At 42.0% G+C, this 15,686-nt stretch overlaps 1 protein-coding gene across 3 annotated transcripts in view; it reads left to right on the top strand.

Annotated features, from left to right (window-relative positions):
• The window catches only part of LOC124078557 (EF-hand calcium-binding domain-containing protein 4B-like), a 73,712-nt gene that overhangs the window by 7,956 nt on the left and 50,070 nt on the right, over positions 1 to 15,686 (top strand). The window contains exons 1-2 of one of the 3 annotated variants that reach the window (XM_046423399.2): positions 4,163 to 4,311; positions 8,914 to 8,993. The gene's annotated coding sequence lies outside the window, so the exon portion shown is untranslated. Of the gene's footprint in view, positions 1 to 4,162; positions 4,312 to 4,336; positions 7,742 to 8,913; positions 8,994 to 15,686 lie in introns of those variants that run through there. The other 2 variants (XM_058572369.1, XM_058572368.1) reach the window with 2 other exon arrangements.

The raw sequence follows: 15,686 nt of genomic DNA, 5'->3' as shown, positions 1-15,686 counted from the left end.
GTACAAATAGTGTGTGGAGTACACAAACATATGAATGGTTTCAGAACTTCCACTGCTGACCTCCCCCTGTTTCATAGAAAACCCAAGAGGTTTTTCTAGAGAGGTGGAGGGGTAGGTAAATGTGACATTAATGGATCTCCTGAACCATGGAGAGAAAAAGTGGCCTCTAGGTAAAACCAGGCCAGAAACCAGCCATCTGCTGTTGACAGACATGGAATGCTACTTCACGCTCACACTCTTGAAAGATGCTGGGAATCTTACTGGGAACAAGACAGATAGGCCCTGGCCCAGAGGGCCCATAGTCTAGTAGAGAAAACAGATATTAACTACTAACGCATGGAATTAATTATGATGGCCATAGAAATGTTAAGGAGGAACATGAAGCCCATGAGAATGTACAGTCACAGACCTAGACTGGAGGGTCTTAAAAGTCACCTTGTCCAGCCCAGTACATTTACAGATATGGGAAGGTGAGGAAGTTGACAGGGATTGCCTAGTCAGTTCTCAAGATGGGTCTAGAAACCACTTCTGACACCCTGTTCTGTTTTGATTGGGCCGGGGAATTGGTTTACATTTGTGATCAGGGCCAGCTTTATCAACATTGACTTTCGGTGGATAGGAGAAGGGAGGGTAACTGTTCACAGCCTGATGGGAGCTTCTTTCTACAAGTCCTGCATCTTGTAGGTTGGAGCTATTCTAAGTATAAAGGGCGAGTCCATTTTGATGCCGTTTGTCCCTAGGTGGCCAGCAGAGATACTAGATGTGCTTGAGGCACAGCTAAGGAACTTATGGGCTCTCAGTTGCAGCACTGCCTGCCCAGCTTTCCCTCACTCTGTTCTCTGAGTGGTCTAGGTTCCCACAGCCTCTCACTGGCCGGATCTTCTTACTTTTCTCTGTTTGACCCCAGCCTTCACACTGCCTTCAGCCTGCCCTGGCCTCTGTAATTACTGTCTGCTGATAGGTAGTTTACTTGACCTTTCTGAGCATCATGTGTAAATGAATGTGGAGAATATCTCACAGGGTTTTAGGTCAGAGCCATTAAAACAGTTATGGCACCTAGCACAGTGCCTGGCACATATTCCCAGATTAATGTCCTTGAAGTACATTAGGTAGTGAAATTCATGATGTCTCCTTATTACATACGAATAAAGAAGTAACCTTGTTAGAATTCAATTCATCCAAGATTTTGTTGACTGTTTTATGCTAGTTCCTGTGCTGGGCACTGTGGTTCCATAATGGATGAACCATGATCCCTGACTTTGGGGAGTTAAGAATTTAGTAGAACAGACATATTTACAACCAAATATAATGCAGTGTGATAAGTGGCCCGCTAGGAACAAACACAAGGAGCCATGGGAACACCGAGAGTGAAGAGCTAAGTCCCTTGCATGCCATTTGAGGCTGTCCTGCCCTCCCAGGCCTACCCCTCACTCTGTCCTTAGGCTAGTGCTCACATTCCCCCAAATACACGCTGCAGGACTTGATTTTGACCTCCTCCGCTCCCTGTAGCCTGAGGCCATCGCTCACTGTTCCTTTTGCTTGGAATCCTCTTCCTCATCTTTTCACTGCCCAATTCTTACTAACTACTCTGGAGGCCCATGTGCTTACCCCTAATTCCACAGTCTCCCCTTCACTCCCACTTCCCATGTTTTTATTGGTGCATTATAGTTGTACACAATGGTGGGATTCCTTGTTACATAATCATACATGCACACAATAGAACAATATAATTTGGTCAATATCGTTCCCCAGTATTTTTCCCCTCCCTCCCCTCCTTTTTCCCTGATGCCTTTTCTCTACTTTATTGATCTCCCTTCAGTTTTCATGAGACATCCCCCAGCCACCTCTCTGTTCCTGTTTCCTCTCTAGTTCCCACATGTTTGAGAAAGCATATGACTGTTGACTTTCTGATTTTTGCTATCTTATTTAACATAATGGTCTGAAGTTCCATCCATTTTCCTGCAAATGACACAATTTCATTCTTCCTTATGACTGAATAAAACTCTAAAAAATATATATCACATTTTCTTTATTCACTCATCCTTTGATGGACACCTAGACTGGGTTCCGTAGTTGGGCTATTGTGAATTGTACTGCTATAAACATGGGTATTCATGTATCACTGTAGTATGCTGACTTTAATTCTTTAGGATAAATACCAAGGTATAGCTGGGTCATATTGTGGTTCCATTTCTATTCTTAACTCCATAGTCTTAATCCATCACCCAAACCATTGTTCTTTACCATTTGTTCCAATTTTTCGAAACAAAATTTTATTGTAAAAGCAATAAATGTTTATTGTGAAATAAACCCAGAGAATATAGCTAACAGTAAAGAAGAAAATAAATATCACCCGTAAGCTGAAAAACAAAGATAACCACTGCTAACCCTCTCCCATATTTTCTCCTAGTCTTTTTACAATTGCACGTGTGCACATGTGCATGCACACACACACACTCACCACACATACACACACACACACACCACTTCTTATTGTCCTTTCTCATTCTACCTAATTATCAATTAGATAATAATCTCAATTAGATAATCTCAATTGTCATTAATCTCCATTAGATAATAATCTCAGACTGTAAGCTACTTGAGAGCAAGGATAACGTGGCCCTTGCTTTTTTTATCTGTTATTAAACACAACATCTTGTACTAGAGGTCCTTCTGTCTCTGAGTCAAGACACTGGGTGAATTGGTTTGGCTTTGGAATTCAGCAGATTATTATTTGGAGGAAGCAGATTTGCTGACCCCATACTGGCTGCTTTTGGAGACTCACACACATTCTTTAAGCACCAGCAAGTGCTGGGCAGTCAACTCTCTGCTAGGAGTCTGGAGAAAGGGATCAAAAATTTGTAATGACTCAATAAGTCGCCGAGTCACAGGCAAGTGCTTAAGTGGGATCTGAATCCTGCATCAGGCATGTTGAAAAATGGCTCTGCCTCAATGACACAGTTGATTCTGGCAAATCTTTCCTTATCCCCTGATCAGAAGTAGAGCGAACATTTTACCTAGGGCCAGTGGGTGAGATGTTCTTCCCCGAGGAGTCAGTTTGGGCTCCAACATATTCTTTGCTTAGACATAAAATTCAAGAGGCTCTTGAGTTAGGATTGGGAATTCTTTTCCAAAAATCTCAATGTGGGGAGTCAGGGACCAAGTCAGTGGGGAATTTACTCAACAGCCACAGGTGAAAGCAAATCAGAGAACTCAAGAAAGAACAATTTGGGGGAATAAATAGAAGAAAATGCTAACACAGCATCAGAATCCCTTCAAGACATGTGTAGAAACATGAGAGGCTGGTGGTATGCTAAGGACCTCAGTGTAGGACATTCATCTGTATGGATGGCAACAGAGCTTTAAAAGCAGATATAAGGGAAACAGATCCACTTTCCACCTGAGATGTTTATTTGAATATGGCAGGATGCTTGTTATTTTAGATTTTTTTTTTTTTCTTGAAAGGGAGGGTGGTATCAGGCTGTTTCTAGAACTAAATATCTCTTAGGAAATTTCATTATGGGATCAAGGGAAGAGTCTGCAAGGTTTTGACTTCTGATGAAAAACATCAGAAATCAAGTTAAATCAAAGAGAACTCTTAAGATAAACAATCACTTATATGTGTGATGCAAAGAAACCTCTGTCAGAGAGCAGTTTTTGGAGCAAGAGAGAGAGGAAAGGAGAATTAGGAAGGATGTAGGGCTCAGCCTTTGAGATACCTTCTAGGACGGGGTTTCCTACGGCTCTACATCATTAAAAAGAGATGGACAGAAACTGTGGTTTTTACATGGGATACCAATGAGGACCTAAGAAGCCAAGACCCAAGAAAGCCGGGTGATATACACAAGATTAGATCAAAAAGGGTAATCTGAGGGAATGTGATTTTTTTTTTTTTAATTCTAAATATAGTTTTCTTTCTGTAACTCTACAGTGACTATGGGAGGTAACGGGATTCAGTAGCAAGAGCATAGGTTAAGATGTGTTCAATTTAAATTCTGACCGGGGACAAGTTCTTATTATCTTTATAGCCTGTTTCCTCATCTTTACATAATCAAACGGCCCAGGAGTTGTCCCCATCTGCTCAAGTGTGACCCCTGGCTTCTTATAAGCTTGTCCCTGGGCCTCACACACTCACTGGATCACCCCTTCATTCAGAAATCATTCCAGGTGCTGGGGTGACAGCAGGGATCTGAACAAAGTCTCTGTCTTCATGGAGCTCACAGTCCCAACCAGCACTGTGCAATGGAAATGCGACCTGAGCCACATGTCCAGCTTTCAGTGTCCTAATAGCCAGATGAAGAAAGTAAAAAAGTGAGTTGAAATTAATCTTAACAACATGTAATTTAACCCAGTATACCCAACATATCATCATTTTGGCATGATAATTTTTTATCATTAAAAATGATTGAGATTTTTACATTCCTTTCTTTAGAACTCAGACTTTGAGACCTGGGATGTATTTTACTCTTGCATAACAATTTGGACTGGCCCCATGTCAAATGCTCAATAGCCTCATGTGGCTTGTGACTACTGCATTGGACAATGAAATTCTAGGGATGAGGATCAGGCCAATGCCATCTGTACCAGATGCAGGAAGCGCTTCGCTACAAACCCTGCTGCTCAAGGGAGAGGCCTGCCTTCCCCACACAGGTGCCCTCTCCTGGGGCCTCAGCCCCACCCTGCTAAAGCTTGCTGATTTCATGCCCAAAGAGGGACGATTCTATGCCACAGATTCTGACCTAGGCTGTAGGTGCACTGTGCCTTGTCCTCTAACAGAAACAATAACATTATTAGCACATAGTTAGCACTTAGTATGGACCCCACTATGCACTAAGCCCATCTTGAGCTGTGAATCTTGTTATCTTCACAGTGACTTTTACAAAGACATGCTGTTATTATCCATGTTTAAGGAGGAAACGGGCTCGAAGTTTGATTACTTGGTGAGGCTCACACAGGTAGTGAGTGAAAGCTTGAACCCAGAGCCATCTAAATCCAAAGTATTTTGTTCTTTTTTAAAATTTAATTAAATTATTTATTTATTCTAATCTGTTATATGTGATGGCAGAATGCAATTCATTTCATATTACACATATAGAGCAACAATTTTTCAAGTCACTGGTTGTATACATTTTCACATCATTCATGTCTTCATACATGTTCTTAGGGTAATGATGTCTAACTCATTCCACTGTATTTCCTACCCCCATGCCCCCTCCATTCCCCTCCCTCCCCATTGCCCTATCGAAAGTTCCTCCATTCCTTTCACGTTCCCCCATTTGTTCTTAACAGAGAGAAAACACAGACTTAGGTCCATCCATGGCAACATGGGAACTGAGCCCAAGCTCCTGAGTCTTCATCTAAGGCTCTCATTGGCCTTTCAAAAGTCTCTGTACCAAGTGGGAATGCTTTGGAGACTAAAGTGCCATTGAGGATGACTGTCACATGGAAGGCTATATATGAGACATGTAGCATCTCCAGACCCAGCCCTCCAACAGCTATCAGCCAGGATCTATAACAGCTGGCATGTTTTTATTACAATAAGATAGTACAGTCTTTGAAAGTCATATAATAATGTTTGTGTGTTACGAACTAAGACATTAACTCATAAATGATAGGCATAGATTACAAACATCTTTGTAGACTTTGTAGATGAAAGTTGGCTGTCATTCATGGTATGATAATTATTGTTGTTATTGTTCATTAGATTATGTGCCAGGGAGCTCACATTAGCCCAGCTTGCAGAGATAGCTCCGGCAAACTCCAATACCTTGAATTTTCTGTCCCCACTGGGCTCCAGCACCTGGAAGTTTTTGAGGTTTGCTTATAGAAATACTGCAATAAAAACCCAGCGTGTGTGCAAACTAACCAGCCAGGCATCGTCAGCATTAGTTGATTTGCCCAGTACTGTCAGGGGTCCTCATCAATCTTGGGGTTCTAGCAGCACTCCTGGCAGAGAGACACCTAAAAACCTGTAGACAGGATGGAGGGACCCCAGCCCTCACCACCAACCAAGACCCAAGATGGGAGAGGGGCCAGAAATCCAGCCACCAGCCTCAGGAAAGAGAGGCCCAAAGACTGTGCTAAGCCTTCCCTGGTCTTGCTGAATGGGGTTACCATGAAGACCATCTGAATCCATTTCAGTCTCTGAGGCCCACTCTGAGTCTCACCTCCCTCACAGAAATGGATCCTGACATTTCAGCTGCCTTCTCCCATCCCATCCACCCCAATGTCCTGTAGTATTGAAAGCTGTGTCTCTGCCTTATATTGTTAGCAACATACTTTCTGTCTGGTTGTGCCCTTTCTTTCCATTCCCAGCCTCCTGTGACCTCTCCCAGAGACCATGATGTGTGGACTCGGGACCTCTCTAATGATCTGGTTGGTAAGCCCCACTAAGTTCCAGAGAGAGCATAAGGGGGCTGTTTCATGATTGCAAGTGTATGCCATGTCTTTAATTAACTTTTCATTTGGCTTTGTATATCTCTCCATCTAAAATAGACTACCTTTAAGAATCAGGCAGGCTTTTGGTAGTTAGTTAGTCTTCATTTTAGAGTATCTGTCTGACCTGTCTTGGTTCAATCAGTGACAATACATGGCTGGACCAAGTGAGGGGGTTGTGCCCCCATCCAGTCAGCCTCCTTTGATGCTGGTCACTTGCATAATACCTCATAACTTTCTTTTATTGCAGTTACTCCAAGTACCCAGAACAGTGCCTGGCAGGTGCTTAGTACAAACTAGTTCTGTATGAATCAGTTTGGCTTCTGGAGGAGAGGGCATGGTTGGAAGGAGGAGAGTTAGGACCTAGGGTGCTCAGCAGCTTTCTCGGGGCTTCATCTGTGAAGAAAAGTAAGGTCAGCTACAGACGGGCTGTGCAGTAATGGAAAACATAATGGCCTAGGAATCTGGGACCTGCAGATCACTTTCCTGTGCTAAGGTTTATTTTCTATGTGACCTTGAGAAAGTCTTGCAAGTTGAAGGAAATGTGTTTGTGAAATTGCTTCATAAACCTTAAAACGGCATAGTGAAATGTTATTCATCACCCCAAGATCTGCTCCCTGCCTACTTGTTCAAATGTATTTCTTCTTAATTTAGTTAGGGTATACCAATCATTGAAAAATGTTTTTCTCTCCTTATGGCAAACACAATAAATTGTAATAATAAAAAAGTTAGAAGATTCAGAAGAAAATAAAAATAATTTCTTAGGATTACCATCTAGAAATAATACTATTAACATCGTATGTTTGGCCAAATAGTTTTTTTTTTTTCTAAATAAGATCCCAGGAGTTGGCAGCTATGGGCAGGACAGGGCAGCAATCTCTTCCTGTCCTTCTACTCCCCTGGCTTTGCTGTGGGCTCCTGCCTGGGAAACAACTAGAGGGTGGAGCCTCCCCTCTGTGGCTGCTGCAGCATCCTAGTAGCAATGCCAGTGGGTCGGGGGACTGGAGTGGGTACCCCAGGGGGCTTAAAGAAGGGGTTATCTTCTGCAAGTACATTTCACTATCTGATAGTGTCTGGTGTTTATTGCCTGTCTCTCTCCTATGATGTAAGCTCCATGAAGACAACATTTGCTAAACTTGCCTATTACTAATCCTTTGATACCCAAAGGAGGGTCTGCACCTCGTAAATATTCATTGAATAAACAGAACACTCAAGCACTCTGTTACCTCATATAGAATGAGAAGTACTTGAAGAATATTCCTCAGATGGATTGTGTACATGAGCTCCACCAAGGCTGTATTCAATGGTAATATATATATTTGGTCTGTCAGATCTAGTGTGGGTTGAACTTTGGACTTAGCATACAATGGGATAGATAATTCTAATGTCCTTTGCAATCACTATTGCTATCTCCAGTCTTTTCAAACATGCCTCTAGATTATGAGGCAAAGCATTCTGCAAAGTTCCTTTCCTAGTTCAGTCTTAAAACCTTCAAATTGCTCTAGTCAAGAAGGTTTGTCTTCTCCCTGAGCCAAAGCCTGTTCCTCCTCTGATGCTGTATTAGTCTATTTCTGTTATTATAATACAATACGTGGTGCTGGGTACTTTATAAAGAAAAGAAGTTTATTAAGCTCACCAATTGGAGGCTGAAAGTCCAAACAGCATGCTATTGGCTCTGGAAAGGTTCCCCTGGCTAGGTCACATTGAGAGAGATGGCATCATGGAGGGAGAACATGTGAAAATAAGAAATCACATGGCAAGACAGAAACCAGAGTGATTTAGGGTCAGGCTCCAGATTTTATAACAACTTGCTCTTGTGAGAACCAACTCAGGGTACCACAAGAATAAATTATTTTTGAAGGCAGCATCCCCAGTGACTTCCCAATGGACTCCACCTCTTAAGGTTCCACCACTTCTCAATATCTCCACACTGGGGACCAAGTTTCCAAAACATGAACCCTTGCGGGACAAACCACAACTAAATCATAGCAATCACTTTTAGCTTGCTCTCTTTGTGGGTCCTTTAGACTTTCTCATAACCCCACTGCATTTCTTTCTTTTGGAAGTGAGTCTGGCCACAATTCTACTCTCTGTCTTCAAAACTTCAGTGGTGCAAACAGCATCTATGGATTGGATGCAAGAAAAAGAAAACTTGCTGAGAGGTGGTGCTCCTGGGAAGGGGTGATCAGTTTGTCCCTAGTCTACTTACTTCTCCTGCACAAGGCTCTGACCTCATCAGCCTAGACACAGTCTCCAGATTTGGGGTTGCTAAGCAGACTTACCAGTGCTACACCTGAGCCTTCTTTTTTTCTCTTCAAAGCCTGGAAGAGGAAGGGACAAGGCCTTTTTCTTCTGGGACATTGCAACCCTGTTAGGAGGGATGTTTCTCACCAGTTTCCCCCAAATTTCCAGGAAGCCCCTTGCACCGTGGTCCCCAGTGGAAAACAAGATGTGATTCATCTCTTCTGTGTTTCCTAGGTGGAGTTCAAATCACCAGTAGCAAAAGCGCCTTCCAGAAGTGAAGAGATTACCAGTTCTCAGAGAGCAGGGAGCCACAGGTGAGTGAGGAAGGAGAGATAGACAGTCTGCAGCATGTTTGATCTGCCTCCAAAGGCCTCGAAATTCCAGGCCCTACATTCTGCCATTCTTGCTGCTTTAAATAACTGTTGTCCCTCAGCATCAGAAGGGAGTGGTTCTAGGACCCCTGCAGATAGCAAAATCTGCAGATACTCAAGTTGCTTATATAAAAATGGCATAGTATTTTCCTGTAACCTACTCACATCCTCATGTATACTTTAAATCACATCCAGAGAACTTATAATGCCTAAAACAATGCAAATGATATGTAAATAATGGTTATGCTGTATTATTTAGGGAATAATGGGTTCAGTACAGACACAGTTTTTATTATTTTTAAGATATTTTTCCACTCTTGGTTTGTTCGGGCTGCTGATGCAGAACCTGTGGCTATGCAGGCCACTCTGTTTGTGAGCTCAGACAGTGAGTTCTTAGATTTGAGAACTTGAATTCATCAGACTGAGTGGATGCTGGAACAAATTAAGACCTTTGAGGCTGCTGGGTTAGAATGAATGTATTTTGCATGTGAGAAGGGCTTGAATTTGGGGGTACCTGGGGCAGAGTGCTATATGGACTGAATCATAATGGTATCCTCTAAAATGCATACATTGAAACCTAATCCCCAAGTTGGATAGTATTATGAAATGGGGCTTTTGAGAGGCAATTAGGTCATGAGAACTACCTTCATAAATTAGATTTTTACCTTCATAAAAGAGAACTAGGAAAACTCCCAAGCCCCCCTCTACCATGTGAGGACCCTGTGAGGTGTCAGCAGCCGGCCATTTGGAAAAGGTTCTGATGAGAACCATGCTGGCACCTGACCTCAGACTTCCAGCCTCCAGAACTGTGAGAAATACATTTCTGTTGTTTAAAGGCCACCCAAGCTTCCAACATGTGAACCTTCAGGGCACAGCTTAAATGTCATGTCAGCTTAAATGGACTAAGACATTAAGTCTTAGTAGGACTTAGCTCAGACAGACGGCCAGGGAATGCCAGATGAGTAGGCAATATGTTTGAAAATGCCAAGGCACCAAAGAGTGGAGGGAAGAGGAAATAATTTGGAGGGAAGAGAATGTGGGAGGGGAGATGGGAGATGGCACTAAGGAGATAGTAGTTGTCCTGTGTGTTTAAGATACATCCTGAAAGTAACAATCAGGTCTGCATTTTAGGTAGATCTCCTTGGTGTTTCATGGGTTTATTTAATGGTTTCCTGGAAATTAGTGTGGTATTATGTATCTTTTAAAATATACATATAAATTGCCTATCTTAGTCTGCTTTGTATTGCTAAAGTAAAATATGCAAGGCTGGTTTCTTTACAAATGAAAGAGGAGAGAGGTTTGGTCACAGATCTGGAGGTCCAAGAGCAGGGTACAAGCATCAGTTTCTGGTGAGGGCTTCATGGCTGATAGCATCCCATGACACGAATATGTGGGACCCACAGAGGTCACATGGTGGGAGAGGAAACAAGAGGGAGGGGCCAGGCTCCATTTTTTATTGAAACCTGCTCTGGGAGCAGCTAGTCTACTCTGTGAGACCCAAACCATCCCAAGGGGCCAGTGTTCATCCCTTCACCCCCCACTAGGTCCCACTGCTTGAAGGACCCACCACCTCTCAATGCTGTTGCTTTGGAGACCAAGCTTCCAGCATATGAACCTTTGGGGCACAAGCCACATCCAAATTATAGGGATATCCTGGGGATCAATGATATTCCACTTGGGACTAATAATGCCAATTACTCTGTAGTGCTTATTGTAACAGGTATTTTGGTAGGCTATACACATTATTTTTGTTTAATCCTCACAAAGATTCTGCAAGGTAAGACTTATTATTAGCCCCATGTGACCAATAAAGAAACAAAATTTAAAGAGTCAGGCAAATTAAAATTGAATTCGTACTCTATTACTAATTAGCTATTTTTGTAGGGCAGATTTCTTAACTTTCTTAGGCAGCTTCCTAAAGTGATACTATAAAAATTAATAACAACAACAACAACAATAATAATAATAGTAATGCAAACTAGATTTAAATTTTAAAACTCCTTTTTTTGAATTATCTACTCATTTGGATTATCTTGACCTTCATTTTCTTAAATATTCAAGAGTAGCTTCAGATTCAAACATTTAAGTAAATGAGCCATAATTGAATGGTATGGAGAATCATTAGAAAGTGGCTTCATTTGGGGGTACCACTCCAAGAATCATTTGCTCTTGTAGTTTTCATTGTGTGCACACATGGCTCTAATCATGTCCCTCTGATAAGTAAGTTCACCAAAGAAATGAAAGTCTTAAACATGTCTCTTCCTTGGCCCTCCCTGGTTCAGTGCCTTTCACGTGGCTGGGCAGAGTATAATAATTCATTTTTCCAGAAGCAGTTGGAACATCCTGCTTACAGAGCTAAGAGTTGAAGGCATAGGGCAGACACAGAAAACACACACACACACACACTTGTGTGTGTGTGTGTGTGTGTGTGTATGGAGAGCTGGAAAGGAAGATTTGTACCTAAGGGAATCTGTAAGAATATATTCCATATAAAATATCCAAAATGTTCTCATTAATGTGGAGTCAAGAGAGTTGTCTTAGGATGGGTTTCCAGACATTGACTCAGAGAGGTGGTTTAAGGAGGAAAAGTTCCCATGAGAACTCTGTAAGGGAGGATGAAGAAGTCAGACAGAGTGAGAGCTCAGGCAAAGTTTCAGAAAGTTCCAGCCTTTGTCTTGTCCTACAAAGTATTCTAGAGTGTAAAAAAACAACTCAGACTTTGTCCCCACTGAGAACAGGGGTACTGGGCTTTTTGTTCCAAGTTGGATAGTATTATGAAATGGGGCTTTTGAGAGGCAATTAGGTCATTGGCTAAGAGCTATTTGGAAGGGTCAAGGAGCTTCTGGGTACTTCTTGCTCTGTCCCTTTGGACAAAGTGGCTTCAATAGCTTAAGGGTCCACCTTCTAAGAGTCGCAGGTGCCGGGAATGAGAAGCAAAACCACACAGACGCAGGGGGAGGATGCACAAATATTTGAGAGCATTTGAAAGGAACATCAATAATGTCACCTTGATAATAGGTCTGAGCCTTAACTGTGTTCTGCTACACCACACTGATGTCAATGTCTTGAAAATCCATGACCTTATGCAGCTTGTTCATCCATAAAGCAGGGATTGTGTTACTTTACTTGCTTATATCACAGCACAATTGCAAAAACAAAACAAAGCAAGGCATGGTACATGCCTTGTCAACAAGGATAAGATGTTCAAAGTCAGGTGCTGTTACTGGGCCTTTCTCTTCCAGGCCCAGAGCATGTATTAGCACTGGGTCTCTCCGGACTCCTGTCTTGCAGGCATCACCGCTGACAGCCTTTGAAAAGAGCTTGTTCATATTAGGAAGAAAGTGGACACTTTCTTAATGTTGATAAATTTTGCAGCAGTTTCTTTAATATATACCAGCTGCCTTGAAATACATCTAATTAACCACCAGATATCATGCTGTGACTGTGTCTGGCTTTGATGTGCTCATCAGCATCAGTAAGAAGTATTGGAAAGCTAATCATAATGGGACTTAGCTTTTATAAAATGCCTTTTATCTTCAAAGTGGTTTACAACCACTAATTATTAGAGGAATTAGGGTGAACAGCAACCATCTCACGAAGACCTCAAACCATTAGCAAGGGCCTTTAATGTATCTTATAATAGAGCAAGGGAAGTGTGAAGGGGGATGTTTAATAATAGTTATCCAGACCTGGAAGAGTTATTTTATAGAGGTAGGACAGCTGTTCCCTGTCTCCCTGGAGGCCAGAACAAGGAAATTGGACCTAATTTGAGGAGAAAGGATGCTGGGTGGAGCATTGCATAAGCTGCAGCAGACTGCAGGCTGCAGAGATGGCCTCTGTCAATGGTGCCTCCACATACCTGCCCCTTCATCCGGGATGGTGGGTCATGTCCATCTTCTTAGTGGCTAGGGCTGGTAAGGTCACACCACAGAATCCATCCAGCTGGAGAGTCAGTGTTAGACTTAAGGGCCTCCTGATTATAGTTGTTTGGGTTTTTCTTCTTCAGTTACTTAGTTTTGCTAAATGTAACCAGGAGTGGAGGAAGGCAATTTGATTTCAATAATAGTTAATAATAATAATAATAATAAGGCTAATACTCACAAGATACTATGCTGACTCTTCATCTCACAGATGAGGAAAGTGGGGTTCAGAAAGCTCAGTAAAGCTGTCTGTATGCTCCTGACCCAAGCAGTCTAGCCTTAGAATCTGCATTCTTAACTATCGTAGTAAGGGGGCTGTCCAAGAAGAGGTAGTGTTTCTCCAAAGCTTCCCCTACCTTTACTATAAGTCCAAGAAGTAAATAACAGTTCCAAAGAGAACAGGGAGGATCTCATTTCTGGACTGGTTGTTTCCTGTGCTGCATTCTTTAGTCTTGGGCAATGGGGTGAGGAAAGGGGCCCTAAGTAGAAGCAGGTCACCCTCTCCATTCTTCACTGAAGGGATCCTTATCTCTGCCTCATCTCCTGGTCCCATTAAGTATGGGAAAGCACAGGTGTGAATAATTGGTAAGCCACCTGTGACACCTTAGGGTTTCATTAAAGCACATTTCCCCTGAGTTCTAAGATTGATTTAATAATGGGCCCTGCACTATAAGTTTAAGGCAGAAGAGGCCCAACATAAAAACGTATTAGCTAGTATGGCCTTTGGAAACAGTACCAGGGATAGAGATCTTCTCATGATACTCTGTGCAGAAATAAGGTTTCTTTCTTGCTGAGAGCCAACTAATTGCTGGTAGGTTGATATTGGGTCTGATGGGAATATTGATACCACAGAAATAGACAGATGCTACAAATCACGCCTTTCTCCCACCCCTACTCTGGATAATTGGTTGTTAAATATTTTAATGTCTTTTTCTAATACCAAGTGTGTGTACTATAATTTAATTCAATTCTGATGCCTTCCAGAGTTAGTACAGATCCCAGAGGCTAAGGGCTGAGTTCCATAAGACTGCACCTATGTCACATACTAGTCACAAGTCCCCAGGTTTCTGCACATACTTCTAACTAACCAATTATAAATTTAGAGATTCTTATAATTCCCTCTTTACATTCAATAATTTGCTGGAATGGCTCACAGAACTAAGGAAAGTGATTTACCTATTATTATTGGCTTATTATAAAGGATGCAATTAAGGAACAGCCCATGGATGAGATGCATAGGGCCAGGGAAGGCCCTATGGGGGTGCAACATGGAGCTTCCATGCCTTCTTTGGGTTCCAGGAAGCTCTCCAAATCCATCATTTAGGGACTTAAGTCATTCACCATTAGTGACTGATCTCAAGCTCCAGGCCATCTCCCTTCCCCAGAGGTGAGGGGACAGTTCCAACCTCTAATCCAATTCTGCAGCTATCCATGGGTCCCACCAAGGGTCACAGCATTAGCTTAAACTCAAGGGTACTTGAAAGGGGCTGGTTATAAATAACCTTAGCATGCAGGAAATTCCAAAGATTTTGGAGCTCTGTGCCAGGAATCAGAAACAAAGATCAAATATGCATTTTTTGTTATACCACTGTCAGTCCTTCCTCTCAATGGTCAGTTAAGAAGTTCATGTGCATTTATTGAGCACTTGTTAAATGCAAGGTACCAAGCTGGGAATTGGTGGGATTTTTATTCAATTAAATAATCAAATATCAATTTTGTATTTACTGAAAGGTATTGAGATGGAGCCCCTCTGTCTTCAAGGATGAAATAAGACATATTCTGTACACTTGGAATCTATAACCAACCTGACAAAGCAGTGTGTCTGAATATCTAATGCATGAAAGGGTCAGTAGGTGCTCAGAGAAATAGAGAGCCCAAGCAGTCCAGACTGGGTGGTCAGGGAAGATTTATGAGAGGAGGTGGACTTGGAATGGGGCCATGAAGTTATCTACAATAGTAACAGCTAGAGAGGACCTATGGTGTGTTCTTATAAGAGGAGAAGAAATAAAAAGTCTTTCCTTTGTTGAGTCTCCCAAAAAACCAAATGGAACCCCATTATGCACCTGATATTTTCTCTTCTCTTTAGTGGTAAGTTTGAGTCCCAGTCCTGCTTAATCATGACCCTGGACAGAGCACTTAACCTATTGGATCCTGAGATTCTCATTAATAAGGCAGAAAAAAAGAGGATCAGTCCTGAGAGCCTCACTGTGTGACACTGAGTTAGTTAGGTAACCTCTCCAGGCGTCCATTTCCCCATCTATAAAATGCAGCACTCACTTCACAAGAGGACGAAGCAACTTAAAACATATAAAGAACCTAGAAATTATGCCTGTCACATAGTGAGCCACTGGGAAATGTCATCTTTTGTGATTATTTCTAAAACATTTCCAGAATTGGAAATGAAATGAAATTGTCAAAGTGAATTTCTTTTTAAACTGCAAAGTGCGATTAGTATTGATATTACTTTGTGCCTTTCATTATTTCATTACCTCCCAAGGAGTCATCTCACTATCAGAATTTTGAACTGAAAAGGATAATTCTGGAAATGCCTTAGACGTAATCATAAGAGCTAACATTTCCCAACTGTTCACTCTGTTCCAGGTCTGGTTTCTAAGTGTTTTATGAGTTTCAAGCTGCTTTAGTCCTTTCATGGAGTGGATGCTGCCTTCTGAATTTTACAGATGGAGAAATTGAGGCCTGGAGAGGTTACATAACT

Source organism: Marmota monax, unplaced genomic scaffold, assembly GCF_021218885.2.
Source record: "Marmota monax isolate L192 unplaced genomic scaffold, Marmota_monax_Labrador192_F-V1.1 WCK01_AAM20220418_F8-fsc01122, whole genome shotgun sequence".
Taxonomy (NCBI): domain Eukaryota; kingdom Metazoa; phylum Chordata; class Mammalia; order Rodentia; family Sciuridae; genus Marmota; species Marmota monax.
This window is presented reverse-complemented; position numbering and strand designations above follow the sequence as displayed.